Source organism: Cyprinodon tularosa, unplaced genomic scaffold (genome assembly GCF_016077235.1).
Source record: "Cyprinodon tularosa strain WSP-4 unplaced genomic scaffold, ASM1607723v1 ctg14, whole genome shotgun sequence".
NCBI classification, from domain to species: Eukaryota; Metazoa; Chordata; class Actinopteri; order Cyprinodontiformes; family Cyprinodontidae; genus Cyprinodon; species Cyprinodon tularosa.
Genome location: NW_024038220.1, coordinates 1,841,976 through 1,857,481, shown reverse-complemented (window position 1 = coordinate 1,857,481; position 15,506 = coordinate 1,841,976). Strand labels below are relative to the sequence as shown.

The window sequence follows — 15,506 nt, the reverse complement described above, 5'->3', positions numbered from 1 at the left end:
GGGGAAGTCATCCATATATTTGCTAGTAAAATACCTGAAGTCAGGTAGAGAATCAGAAAAGAATAATGAACTGAACTTAATGAAACTTTCTTCTAAAAAAAAAAGAGTATTGTTCTATGTTTTCAGCTAGAAAGTGAGTGCATCTTTTACCTCCATTGTGCACAGTTCATCTTAGAACATCATTAGGCACCAGCACAATAGGTAAAGATGAGCTCACAAGATCAATACTGGGTAACAGCACCACAATCACTAACTTTGAATTATGTTGTGCAAGTGTCTCCACAAACAACAAAAAGCTATAAAGAACGAGTACTTCCCTATTTCTCTGGTGTATAAAGCAATTTCTCAGAGAACAGCATTCACTTGCATTTTTAACATAACAGGGAGAGAACGAGAGGCAGGATTAGTTATACGGTATTTATATGATTTAGCCCCAATTCTTCAGCCTTTAATCTGTTGTACAAACAAATACAAAAATAAAAATCACCAAAAGTAAAAATATTATCTTCATTTTTAATCTCAATTGGACCCGTCACACACCCATGCAAGCGCAGATCGTACATAATAGAACCGATTTAATAGGACTAAACTCTGTTTGCCCACTTCTTATTACACCGTATAATTCAAAGAAAATTCAATTTCATGTACCCTTTTATTATACCTCCAATTCAACATAAAAAGCTCATGAATGTTTGCTTAGAAGAGATCTGTTCATTTGCTCAATCTCCTTTTAGTGTAAGCCTGTAATAGGCTTGAATGTAGCAGTGGGAGCAAAAAGAGCTGACGCTCATCCTGATCAATTAAAACACCAGAAACTCCATGCTGATCTGACTGAAAACTATTTTAGATACAACCCTCTAGAGCAAGGAGCAAAAACAGACATTGTTCCTCTGAAGAGGGCATTTTATTTATTACCTTCTATAATCAGTGTATATATTAAAAACAGAGACCTGATCATTTGTTCATGCCCCCATGCTGATTGCCTCATATGTTTTCTCCCTAGCTTTGCTTGTGTCACCAGCAGTCCCTAGATGCTATTTTGGCAGTTCAAATGAGACATGACAATGAGTATGCATTTCAGGACCTGCATGGTGGCCTTTTGGGATCAAAAACAGTCAAACAGCTGCAAGACAGATAACAAAGCATTAGTATCTTTTGGAGTTTTCTTTTTCTGTCTGCCTCCTCTCCACCTGAGCTGGCAGACGAAGTGACACCGCCTCAGGTTACATTAGGCTATCAGGGTAGAAACCTTATTGAAGCGACAAGTGCTGGCTGTGAAAATGGCCGAAGGTGGGGAAGGCCAGACTGGATTACAAATTGGCTTTAAAGTTACGCCACCTACGCCTCCGTGAAAATACACAGGGTCAGTGGATTTTCATCACACTCTAGTAACCTCTACAGATTAGACATAGCAGAAGTATTCATACACCTTTTTCACCATTTATTTCACATTTAAACATATTTCTAGTCATAAAGTAAAACTGAACAACACATATGCTGAAATCAAAACTAGTCTAAAGTATTTCTGGATGGATGTTTAGGGCTCTTTTCAATGGAAGATGAGCGTCTGCCCTACAGTAAATTCAGGGCTTTTGCAGCTTCTGAGCTTCCCTGTCTATGTGGACAAAAAAATAAATAAAAACCTCCCCACAGCATGACACTAGAGATGTCCCGATCAAGGTTTTTGCACTTCCGATCCGATACCGATATTGTTTTTGGACTTCCTATCCGATACCGATACTGGCCGATACCAGCCTATCCGAGCATGTATTTAAGTTTAAGTTAAAGTATTTAGCCTTAGTTGTAAGACTCATGTTGAAAAGGGTTTTAGTACTCTTGATAACATCTAGCCAGCTAAATTAGGTGAGATTGAATAAAACACAATGCTTGGTAACAACAAACTTACCTGTTTATTAAGAGATAAACACAAACTGGACAAAATTATGAATAGCAATCTGAAATTGCACAGTGAACAGTAAAACCGTAAACAGTTAAAGGTGCAAGTATTACTGTAAGTTTTAATAAAAATGCAAAACAGGGAAACACTGGCGCAAAATAGTGGAATTGGATCATTTCAATCAGCGAAACTGGAAAATACGGACCGGTATTTTTTTTTAAAACTGGATCAGCATTTTACATGCTTTGCCGATACGCATTTTTTTGCCAATATCGGCGTCCCGATCCGATACGTGGATCGGATCGGGACAAGCCTACATGACACAGCCACTTTTATATCTGAATCTAGGGATTTGTCTCCTCGTGTGTAGTTTGGTATTATTGTCATGGCTCAGACTGAACCACAGTCATCATGGAGCTCTTTGTTTCTCCATCCATCCATTGTCTGTCACGCTTATCCCAAGCAGGGTCATGATGGGTGCTGGTGCATATCTCCAGCAGCGGGCAAGAGGAGGGGTACACTCTGGACAGCTCGCCAGTCTATCGCAGGATAACACAGAGTCAAACAGGACAAACAACCATTCACCCACACACTAACACCTAAGGAGACTTTAGAGACGCCAATTAACCAGTAATGTTTTGGACTGTGGGAGGAAGCAAACCCACGCATGCTCAGGGAGAACATGCAAACTCCATACAGAAAGACCCCGGGCCAAGAATCAAACCCGGCACCTTTGTTTCCAACTCTTTGTTTCTTCTAGAGTTAATGCTCTCCTTTCAGGGTTTGTTGCTTTCAGTACAGTCGTGTCTATACCACTATTTTAGCTACATAGTCCATTATGGTGTTCAATCAGTAATGTTCTTTAATAAACCATGTGACCTTTGCATAAAATCTGCTTTTATAAAAAGAATAAACTATACACTGGTCAAATCCATTTATTAATTAGTTGAATTTCAAATTCATTTTTTCGCACTGTTTTTAATTAGGGGTGTCAAAATAAAAGGGGGTAAAGTCAGATCTTTGCCTTTCCATCCAGCCAATCAATAAAATGCACTTGTTGTGCTGGTAATTTCACAAAAATGTGTTATAGGTTGATGTGGAATCAATACTTTTGTGTGTTCACTTTCTATTGATTCTGCAGGGTTTTTTTTTTTTTTTTTAGACAATTAATTTCTAACAAAGCTGTGAAACTAACACCCATACTTTTGTTTAATCTGAAATACTGTACCCTGCCTGAGCCCCTCTACATGCAGGCAAAACACAGACACCGGTGTTTGTTTACTGTATACTCTATCAAGAGATTTTGTAATTGAGAAAAGCAGAGTAGGATAGATCTAAATACCCATGTGCTTTGAAACCGGACTTTATACTGTGACAGGCATCAAACATAAATTATAAAGAAAATAATAATACATCAAATGCAAAATGTCTGACTTAAAAAAACGTCTTTAATGTATTAATCAAGATTCTCTCGTTCTTTTTTTCTTAGGTATATATGCATACAGTCTGCCACACTGACTGGTGCTAGTGATTAATAGCTGGTGAGCAGAAAAGGCCAATTTCCAATTTGTCAGATAGAGACTAAAATTAAACCTGATCTTTTCAAATTAGTGAATGTATCACACATAAGTGTTAACAAGGTCTTACTGTAAAAAGAAGGCTTAAAGCTACTTTTTATATATTGCAAACGGCATTAATCATATTATATCTACTCATTTTTTTTTTTTACTTTGTTTTAAATTAGTTAAACTCAGTCTTGCCTAAACTGCTTTATGGGGACATGGTTTCTGATCCTTATATACATTAACAGACTGTTGGGGTATTCAAACAGAACAGAATTTTAATTAGGGATGCACGATATAATCGCCCCCCTATCGGTATCGGCCTGTATCGGCTATAAAACTGAATATCGGACATCGGCCACCCCACCGATATTTAACCCGATATTTGATCAGCTTCTGAGTTCCTAAAGTCTAAAAAAAAATAAATAAATAAAAATACTGCTTCTTCTTCTTCCTCAAAAACTTCTTTTTTATTTTTATATGTTGATATATTGACGCGGTATCGATCTATTTTACTAACAAAATCTCACAAGAATTTGCAAAATATCACGAGAGTTTGTAACACAACGATGAAAGTTCACGAGATTTTGAAAGTAAAATAGATCGATACCGAGTTTTTAAAAATCTATTTGATATCAGCATATGAAAATATATTAGAGTATATTATTTTTCAAAGTGTCAGAAATGGATAACAAAACTGCTATTTTCAATGACTACTTATTTTTGTCCAGCTTTAACATCGGTATCGATATCGGTTATCGGCTACATGAGTTTTAAAATATCAGCATATCGGATATCGGCCAAAATCCCAATATCGTGCATCTCTAATTTTAATAGTTACCTGTTTTTTTTATTATTATTATTTAACATAAATGGGAATCAGCAAACAATGCCAATATATCCAAACCTTAAGAAAACAGAGGTTGGAACTGCGGACAAATCTCCGATCTGTGTAACGCCATTGAAATAAAACAAAAAATTATATAATGGTCCAAAGCTTGCAAAAAAAAAATAATAATAATCTAGGTGCCATATATAGCTAATAAACAAATATGCCAATTTGACTTATAGAGCATCTTTGCATGACAAGAACACCAACTGAAAAGTAGGCCAGTCGGTCACCTATGCCAAGTCATGACCCACGATGTCATAGTATCTAGAATGCAAAACAAAACTGTGAATGTGAACTCTTCAGCTTTTTGAACTGAGACTTTTTCAAATATTACGATTCAGTTTTACTTTACTATAAACTCAACATCCATAATTGCATTGTTTTTCAATGCACTGACTGCACTTTTTTAAGGGTCCCTCCCTTTTTATTTTGTTTATTCCTCCAAAATTTTCCCCACAGAGTGATGTATGAAAAATGAAGTATGACTCAATCTTGAGATTTATTTCTTAATATATTAATTTTTGCTGCATAGTGTATTTCAATTTAAACATTTAGATTGTTGTTCTTTTTTTTATAAATATATGTTGTCTAGTGCTTACCTCTAGGGTATTAGCATTACCACTGACAGGTCTGTTTCAGTTCAGTTTAACTCAATTGCATTTTATCCTATTCTAATCCATAATTCCATTGGTTATCAAGAGTAGCCTTCTTAATACATTTTGGATAAATATCTTATTAAAAAATCCACTAATAAAACATATCCTATAGACTATGTGTATGCTGTGTATGTGAAGACATCTTTATCAAACTTAAAACTGGCCCATTAGATACAAATCTAACAAAAAGCAACATTTATTGGGTATTTGGAAAGAAAATAAACAACTAACTTAAGTTCTTGTTAAGTTTTTGATGAGATGTGTAGAAAACACAAGTCCAAAGCAGAGGAATCAACTTTCCGTCTAGTATAGATTGACCAGAACTTGAACTTTGCTCAACTTCCCGTTTCACGCCATTTAATTAAAGCAAGTGAAAAGAAGGATCCATGTTTGAGACATTTATGGTGAAAAACTTGTGACTGTGAGGGATGGTAGTCACCCTCCTTAACAACCCAAACCTGCATAGTCAGCAGGGATTTGGGCTAAAATAAGGCAGAAGTTTTTACAGAAGAAGAACCAACTAAGAAGAAGACACAGAGAAGGCTGGGGGTTAAATCTCATAGAAAAGGAAAAACGAGAATTTATTTAACTCATTGAAATCAAAGAAAAGTTTCACTCAGAGCAAGTAGAGGTCATTGGACAGCAGTTTACACGATACCAACAATCAGCAACCTTATTTGACAGATGGATCAGAGCACTCCTGGCCTAGAAAGCTCTAGGTCACATGACCAGTGGATTAGTATTAGCCCAACTGAAAAGGGGGAGGAGGTTGGTGTGCATTGCGCCACATGCTTCCCTATCACTTCCCCTTAAGTATCTTTCCCTTTCTGTTTCAGTGTTATTTCTCCAAAAGAACATATATGTATATCATAGGACTTTTTGCTTGCCCTTCCCACAGGAACCTCTGTGGAAGAGATGATGTCCATCCTCTTAAAAAGCAACACTGAGCAACAAGAAGCACCACGACAGTGAAGACAGGCATTACTGATTCTGACACATGACTCATAGCCCAGTCAGATCAAAACCTTTGCTTTAATCTGCTACCTTCATGCTGTTTCACACAACAGAAACACATCTAGTAGCGATCCACTTGAAAGTATTCAAATGTGGGACATGAGTAGCATCAGAGCAGCTTAGAGTACAAAAATAAAAACATAAATGTTTCTAAAAGTATCCTTATTAAGTTATGCTTCGCAATGAGAAGCGCTCCCTCTAAAGTGATGGAAATGTTCCGCCTTTTCCAGCTTTTCTGGCTCCAGCGCTTGTTTGACAGAGGCCAGTTTAAAAAGTGAGAAGCACTTAGAAACTAAAGGACGTGACATGCTGTGAGCACATGTAACAAATGAGCTTGTCCTTTTTTTGCTGCTATTCCTCCTTCATCTGGATCTTGCTGGCAGGGACAGAATGTGCCAGTCAACTCAGGTCAGTCAGGCAAGCCATGTTCCCATATCAACCTTTTTTTTTTTTGAGCAGAGACCAATGAAAACTCTACATCCCTTTGCACTGTGTACCGCAGCGAAAGGGGAAAATGGTGCTTGCCAACAGGGTTAAATGCTACTGAAAGCAGAGAACATCCTTTTGTAGAGATTGCAGTCACAGTGAAACTCTATAAAGACACACCAAAAATGTAAATAACTTAAACTGCCTTTGCAACCTGTGCAAACTGCAGTGAAAGACAAACATATGAAACTCACTAGCTCCAACTGGAATGATAATGAATTCTGTGCTTATTGGTGCTGATTGAGTTTTTGTTTGTGTTTGTCTGAAACAAACACAAAATGTTCTCTCTGCCGTGTAATGAGAGGAAACCCCTATTTATTACTTAAATGCTGCAAAGCAATGCTGTTCGGATTGTAGCTGCACCACAAAGCAAAATTAATCAGGTTTAACAAAAACAAGAACAAAAAAAATATATATATATCAGGGAGAAATAATGTTAAATAAAAACAAGTGCACAGGCTCACTTAGAGAGCAGGTTTTCTTGCACATGATGCAGAAACTTCAAAGCAAGCTTGACATTTCAGACCGCGTTTGTGAGCTGGCACCAGTGCCAAAGTCTTCGCTCACCAGTCGCACTTGGCATCTTTGTTTTCTTTTACGAGCCATTTTACACTCTTTACCCTTGCCATCTTTTCAATTAAAAGGTGCAAACAGACAAGGAGGGATCTCTGTTGCAACATAATGAGGCTGACAGAGATGAAACCATTAACACAATGAAAATCATTAGCTTTTGTTCTCTGTCTCAAACATCTGAATTTCAATAATCAAGATTAAACAAAGAAAACAAAACTTGGTTTGAAATAAGCCGGAATTGAGGTCCGCATGGTATCACAACCTTGAATCAAATTATTGAAGTTTTAGAAAAGAAAAAAAAGTTTGATGCAAAGCTGTTATTTGTGATTATTCTTAAAAAGAAAGACGTCATCTTGCAAAACACGAAATAACGAAATCTTTTTTTATTTTAGACATAACAATACGCAGAAACTCTCTCTCTCTCTCTCTCTCTCTCTCTCTCTCTCACAACCACCTGTTCAGTGTCATGCAGCAACATGTGGGGGAGGAGCAGCCCAATTATTCACTTTTTCAGACATGCAATTCAAAGAACATAAAACAATAGGATATTTCACCTATTTTGAACCAGTAACCTCCTTAAAGATTAATGTGTATAGATACCAGATACACACAGTGACGGTTCTAGACCAAATGGACATGGGGGTGGGGGGCGCATGTTTTTATGGAGGCACAGAAAAGCATGAAGCAAAAACAGGCAAGGTATTCAAATATATTAAAAGAGCTGCATGGAGTGAATTTACTTCAATTAAGTTTAATTAAAACTATATATCTTCTAACTGAAAATATTTATTTTTGGCTCAAAAAATTTTCATTTGGATTATCGTTAAAATCAAAATAAAAATCCCTTAGCATAGCAAAAAATCAACTCAAGAAATTGTAGCTATATAAATACAGAAAAAAAGATCAAATAAAGCTATTATTTGGAATATTAGGTCAATATAAACTCATCATTTAGGACTTTTATATATTTTTAACCTAAGTTAAGTTAAAATTATAGTTTTCTATAAAATCTCAATTAGAACTTAAGAAAAACTGAGAAATTCAGCTGTAAAAGTTAGAGTATTTTTTTAAATTTGTTTTGAAAAAAACAAAAAAAAAAACAACAGCGGATGACTGGGATCCTATCTCAATATCACTGAAGCTGTACCCTTATTGTTTTTTTAAGTAATTAGTAAAACAGAATTTTTTAAAGAAAAAAAAATGAAATAGATCCAAAGGACCGATCAGAAACCATGTCTGCTCCAGCGCATACCATCATTAGAATTTCTCTTGGTATTATGTCTTTAGTACAGGGGCCATAACAGGGGCACTGGCCCCCGTTGGCCCCTGTCTAGAACTGCCCATGTTAGATAATAGTTATGAATAGTTCTATCAAAAATATTATATTAAAGTTTTATTTATAATGCATAGATTATTACTGAAACCATGGGCGGCTGAATTTATCAGTTTTTCTTGAGTTGTAATTCAGGTTTTATAGAAAACTGTAATTTTAACTTAAATCAAGTAAAAAATATGTAAAATTCCTAAATTATGAAAGTTTATTGACCTAATAGGACAGAATTTTAATTATATGTCTAATTGAATAGAAATTTCACTTCATGCAGCTATCTTAAAATATTTGAATCCCTTGCCCTGTTTTTTTTTATTTCATGCTTTTCTGGGCCCCCATGGAAACACGCCACCTGGCCCCCTGGTATATTTTTGTCTAGAAACGCCACTGACTGAAACAGTGTTTTAGCAGAACTAAGAAGAGGCAACAGGGTGACAGCAATAAAGCTACTTTTGAAGCCTGCCCTTGACTGCAGAGATCACATTAGTGCGCCGCATATGGAGCAGCTCTATGTTCATATTTCATCTTCATATCTGACGCCCCCTATAATGGAGTCCGCTGGAGTTGTGAAGGTGCCCAATAATACAAAATAAAAAGTTTTTGACTGATAATAGAAAAATAAATTGCAAACATATCCTCCTGTTGTATAATTAGACAAGATGAAGCTTGATAATGATACTTTATAAGATGATAAAGTCGTTAGAGTGATAGAAATATGCCAGCTGAGGCAGGATAAGGTGACAGTAAACTGACTGGCTGCGCGTTTCCAGGCGCTGAGCTTATAGACAGGACGTGTTAGTGGGATATGAGCTCTCAGGAGAACCTGCCTGTTGATTCAGCGAGCAGAGAGGAGCGAAAGTGGCCCATAAACAAACCCAAACGCAGCCTCTTCCAGGCGCGCGGAGGCTGCGTCTCCAGATGGAGACGCGCTGTCGCACTTTGTTTACAAAGCGCTGTCAGAATATCATTTCGCAACGTAGAGCGTCAAAAGAAAGCGAGGGGCGCAGAGCGAGGACGTCTGTCTCCTCCTCAGATAAACAGAGAAAACGCGATCAAATGAGAATTAAAAAAAAAAAATCAAATAAAAATAAACGGCGTCCCTCACCTCTGTGGAGCGACGAAAGTTGTTTTCCTTTTTCATAAAATGTGGGGGAGAGTCTACAGCGACGTGATCAGCCTCCGGCAGGAATTTCTCCGTTAGTCAGTTCCCAACAGTTCGCCGTACAGTCCACGGCTCTCTGTCTGTCTGTACGTCTGTCTGTCTGCCTGCCTGCCTCTGACACGCCGCCCACTTCCGGCGGTTCTCTCTACGTCTGACGGTTTCTACGGATCACTGATGACTGAACTGTCGAGAAGTGGCAGCCTGATGTTAGTTATTAACCTCGTGTCAGCACATAATAAAATGTTCACTTATTATATGTGTGCTTTCTGTATAAAATGCATAAAAAGCTTATATTAAGGCGCTTTATTTGAGTTTGGTTTTAAAGTTTTATTGCATGGCTACGACGCATGACTAAATAATAACCTGTCAAAAGTAAATTTAAAAAAAAGTTTGCATTGTTATTGAGCGCTATGCCGAAAGCATATATATAATAACAATTGTATTAGTGGAAAAAGTAATATTTTATGTGATCTGCTGAGATACAAGTGGCAAATTTTCACTTCTCTCCAGTCGGCTCAATCAACAGTATGCAGCGGCGCCCCCTAGTGCTAAGATTTGGCATTTCACCCTGAAAATAATTGAACTGCCTTTCTTTCTATAAATATTCAATTATGTTGCTTTCATTAGTTGTTGTTCTTGTTTTTTGTTCTTTGTTCTTTTTCTTTGTTGTTGTCATTGTTTGTCTCGTAGGAACCCAAGGAAAAAATTAGCTTTTTAGGTTGAAGATAGGTAATTTTACAAAATATACAATATCATATAATGTAGGGGAGTGGTGGCCTAGTGGTTAGAGTATAGGGCTTGGAATCCTGAGGTTGTGAGTTTGAAACCCACTCCCACAGACTGCCACTCTAACTGTCTGAGCAAGACCCTTAACCCTCGATTGCTCCCTGGGTGCTGCACAGTGGCAGCCAACTGCTCCCCAAAGGAGATGGGTTAGATGCAGGAAGTTAATTTCTTCATTGTGAAATCAATTAAGTTGTATTTACATCTTTTTATATATGATAATTATGCAAAATAACAATAAATGTTGTCTAAGTCTAATTGTTGTGTTTTTTTTATATCAATATTACAAATACAGTTGCTGAAGGGACAATATATAAAATAAAAATACATCTACAAAATTAATTTGAACACTCACGGTCTAGAATCAGGGAGAAGGCCTTAAATGGAGCTTTATGTAAAAAAAAAAAAAAGTCTGATCATTTGCATGATTTCAGTCTTTTATCTCACAAATGTTAAAGGTGCTGAATCTTAAAATGTTTGCATAAGATGTTAAAACAGTGGATAAAATTCTCATCACCTCCAGATGAAAAGGAAAAGTAATTATTTAAGTGAGGAGGGTAATATGTGTTAATGAGCAGCTTGTCTATCATTAGTCCTTTTTACAGATATATCAAAAGGACAGCATAAATTGGGTCATTTTAAGAACATTACCCTAACACAAATAAATAATCTAGGAATTAAAAAGAAGCCTGAAAAACTGTAACAGAAATAAAATACAATTATCTTATTATCATTATTTTATATTATATTACTGACATTATTTCTCAAAGACTGCCTGCTGAGTCTTAAAAAGTTTGGTTTCTATTGACTAACCATTTGTGACAAAAGCGTTAATTACATCATCTTCTGAAACCTAAATAAAAAGCGATCCTTTTTAGTAGCAGTCATGCTCTCTTTGTCAGACATGCAACCCCCTCTAAACAGATGTGGCCTGATTCTGGTGTTTGATTGGCTGCTGGCCAAAACAGAAAGGTGACAGTCGTTTCCTCAGACAGCTGAGTCAGCAGCTCCTGACGGTAATAGCTGCGCATCTCAACCCCCCACCCCCCGCAGAGGTCTGTTTTTATTTCCTACACCCAAAACAAGATAGACATAAGCCAAAGTGAGGAGGTGCTACAGAGAAAAGCAGATGATTAGTGATACACAAGCTGCCTGCTTCCTGTTTGTTTGCCAGTTTCACCTCAGTGTTCATGTTTTCACGATGGGACTCATGGGTATAAAAGCCCAAAGCTGCTGAGCGCATAATTTCTCTATGAAAGATGCAGATGAAGAGATAAAGAGCACTCATCTCACACAGAGACAATTGTGAATTTCCAGTTAGGGAAGTCCACAAAAAAAATAAGAGATATATCATCAAAGGCTGTGAGAAACTCACAGCGAAAGTGGGAAGTACAGAGACAGCTCATTTCAGAGGCAACCTGATTCCTAAATTACAGTTCATTTGCTCAGCTGTGTGTTGGATCTTCACTGGTCAAGCTTTAAAAAAGACTCTCCAGGAGCAAAGTTGCCCTTTTAAGAATGGCTAAGAATGAATTTATTTCACATTGAAGATTAGCCTAAAATAAAAGGAATTATAGTTTTCTATACAACTGTAGACTTAAAAATAAAAATGACTAATTTCACACGAAGTTTGCCAAAACCTCTAAAGTCTTGCTGTGAGAATGGCGGTATAGATATTATAAAAAGCTTCAGCAAGCTGACCTGTAGCGTAGCTGCAGCAATGATGGGGATGGGTTCTCATGAAACTATTCTGTCTTTAATTTGGATGAATTCATGCGCACTCATTATGCTGAAAAAAATCTATTTGTTTTTTAGTTGGATTGGGATAGACTTTATTGATCTCAAAGTGAAGAAATTCACTTGTGAAATGGGCTCAATGGTCAAAAAAAGATGCCAAAAGGAGGAACCATCCATCCATCTTCGGACATGCTTAATCCCAAGTGGAGTCGCAAGGTGCCTATCTCCAGCTGTCTACGGGCGAGAGGCGGGGTTCACCCTGGACAGGTTGCCAGTCCATTGCAGGTCAACACAGAGACAAACAACCATTCACACACACACACACACACACACTCACACCTAAGGAGAATTCATAGAAGCCAATTAACCTAACAGTCATGTTTTTAGACTGTGGGAGGAAGCCGGAGTACCTGGAGAGAACCCACACGCGCTCAGGGAGAACATGCAAACTCCATGCAGAAAGACCTCTGTGCTTCTGAGCAGCCGTCCAACATATTCCAAAAGGAGCAACATATCTATATCTATAAATATATATAAAACAGCTGGAGTGTCTTATTTAACAGGATTTTTGCACAGGTTGTTAAATAAATATTGATTGCACATAAGTTAAATCAGAAGATTTTGCAGTTGTGCCGCATTGTAAAGTCTGATGGCAGCACGTATAAATGACCTGTGGTAGCGTTCCTTTTTGCAGTGGATTTTAAAATGGACAGTTACTTTAATCCATAGCAGCTAAATAATGGCAACACCATGTTAAACTTAAAGTATAGTATTCGTTGGCTGAGGTGCAGTGCCGTTTCAGTTCCAAAACATACAATTTGGAATTAAGGCTAAAAGCTAAGTTTTGTTTTTTTTAGGCCAGACCACTTTCTTCTGTCAGAATCGTCTGCTTAAGAAATTTTCATCTCACTTCTTTACCAGCAGGAGATACAGTAGACAATTACAAGGTCGGCTTTCTATCACCTGAAGAACATTTCCAGGATTAAAGGACTAATGTCTCAGCATGATCTGGAAAAACTAATCCATGCCTTTATTTTTAGTCGAATTTATTACTGCAACGGTGTTTTCACAGGTCTGCCTAAAAAGTGGATCAGACAGCTGTAGCTGATCCAGAATGCTGCTGCCCATGTCCTCACTAAGACTAAGAAAGTAGAGCACATCACCCCAGTTCTAAAGTCCTTACACTGGCTCCCTGTATCTCAGAGAATAGACTTTAAAATACTTCTGTTAGTCTATAAATCTCTGAATGGCTTAGCACCTAAATACAACACAGACTTGCTATAAGTGTATCAACCCTCCAGACCACTCAGGTCTTCTTGCTCCAGCCTGCTCTGCATACCTAGAACCAGAACTAAAAATGGAGAAGCAGCATTTAGTTCCTATGCTCCACATATATGGAACAAACTTCCAGAAAACTGTAAAAGTGTGGAAAGCCTGAGTTCCTTTAAATCAAGACTAAAAACACATTTGTTTAGGATTGCCTTCGACTGTTCTAGTTAAACAGTTCAACTTTTTTATTTTCTTTAGTCCAACTGTTTTTAATATTCCTTTTTGTTTCTGCCTTTTTTTTCTATTTTTATTTATTTATTTTCCTACTTGCTATGATTCTGTTTTATCTTCCTGTATTTTAATCATGTAAAGCACTTTGCCATATCTTTGTACTAAATTGTGCTATACAAATAAATTTGCCTTGCCTTGCCTAGCTCTCACATGTAAATCAGCATAAGTAGTAATTAGTTTATACTTTGTATTTAATCAATGACAGAGAATTAAAATTTATGTTTTTTTTTTTTCCAAATCTTCAAAATATGCATTATTCAATATATGCGTTTTTTAAACAAAGTTAAAAATTAAGGGAACACTTTTGCAACAAAGTTATTGTGGATTCCTTTGGGTTTTACTTTAATCTTTTTCAACCAGCTCTTCAAACACCACAATCTCTCTGCTATTCATTACAGGTACGGGCTTTTTTCATCCCTACTCATCTCTGATCGCACCTACTGCTGAGCAGGGCCAGGAAACACACACAAAAAAAGCAAGCCATGAATTGAAATGTTTGAAAATTGGTGTCCTGAAGCAGAGTCAGGACAAGTAGAGCCGTGGAAAAGCAGCATATTGTCACATTAAGGGTGTAAAAAGATCTGAAATAATTTAACATGATTTTATTTTATTTTTTTTTTAGATCACCAGCTTGGCATGTTGATGATAGTGCATAAATGTTTCATATTCTATTCTCACCCGACATTGTATGATTCAGTAAATATAGCCTGTCATGACACGTTTTAGAAATTTTAGTTGTGCTTATAGAAATCTACAAATGTGTCATATTTTTTTAAGATAAAAAAAAAAGTACAGGAGATTCCAAGACCTGATAGTTTGTATAACAAACACCAATCATACATATTTCGCACTTTTAATAGTTTAGTTAGCCATTTCTCACATATAAAGTTTGTCATGTTAATAATGCATGCTAATTTTTTTCTTTAGTAGCTCAGCAGACTTTCTGAATGGGTTTGCATATTTTCATTGACTATTTTTTCCTCCTCACCTGTTTAGTCCTTAAACCCGACCATCTTCAGTGGATTGAATATTAGAGGTATTGTACCCTCCCAAAAGTTGAAAATATGTCAATGAAATTTCTCAGCTCCTGTGTCAAATCTTGGATGTCTGTTTTTTTAACTTAAGGAATTTTTTGATACTGCAAAATAGGTTTTTGTTGTATTCAAAGTAAAACTGTCTCAGTAAAAGAAAAATAAATTTTTTTAGTTGGTGGTTCTGACACATCGTAGAGCTTCTTAGTAATGAACCAAAATATGGAGTTTGTTGTGCAGTACTACGAAACAAAATGATCTTTTTAGGATGGTCTTTTCAGTCTTCCTGGTCATGGCAAAGGCAAACCAGGCTTAAATTGGAGATAGACTCAGTTTTTCTGAAAATGCTCAGAGAGGCCCACACCAGAACAATCTGTAGTTGTAGGACTGATGTTTTTAAGCAACTGGAAGATCATCCTTCTGAGTACAGCCCAAGAATCACGTCAGAAATACCCACCAGTCGTTCTCCAGAGTCTGTTGTTTTTGATGAGTCCTGTTTTTGCCATTTGAACCATGATGAGCATGTATATGTTACCATTTGTAAATGAAAATGCACACGAATGTTTGCATTTGTTTAGTTATTGCACTGGATGGCTGCAATTTGTAGCAATCAGTAGTAGTTGTCTCACGGCCATGGGATGAAAAAAGCAGTTTAAATCTGTTAGTGTGGGCTGTCATGCTTGGCAGAGGGAAGGCTGGTAAAAAGGGAAACCTCTGGATGAGCTAAAGCATCCTGGATTTAAATAAACTGCTCAGCCATACATGTTTGAAATGTAAAGTTAAGAAAAACATATTTCTGTATGACCCGAGTTACCTGTACTAA

At 36.8% G+C, this 15,506-nt stretch overlaps 1 protein-coding gene across 2 annotated transcripts in view; it reads right to left on the bottom strand.

Moving 5' to 3' along the window:
- The window catches only part of stat5a (signal transducer and activator of transcription 5a), a 74,731-nt gene extending 65,052 nt beyond the window's left edge, over positions 1–9,679 (bottom strand). The window contains exon 1 of one of the 2 annotated variants that reach the window (XM_038278304.1): positions 9,516–9,679. The gene's annotated coding sequence lies outside the window, so the exon portion shown is untranslated. The remainder of the gene's footprint in view (positions 1–9,515) is intronic. The other variant, XM_038278305.1, reaches the window with a different exon arrangement.
- Between the last annotated feature and the right edge of the window lie 5,827 nt (positions 9,680–15,506).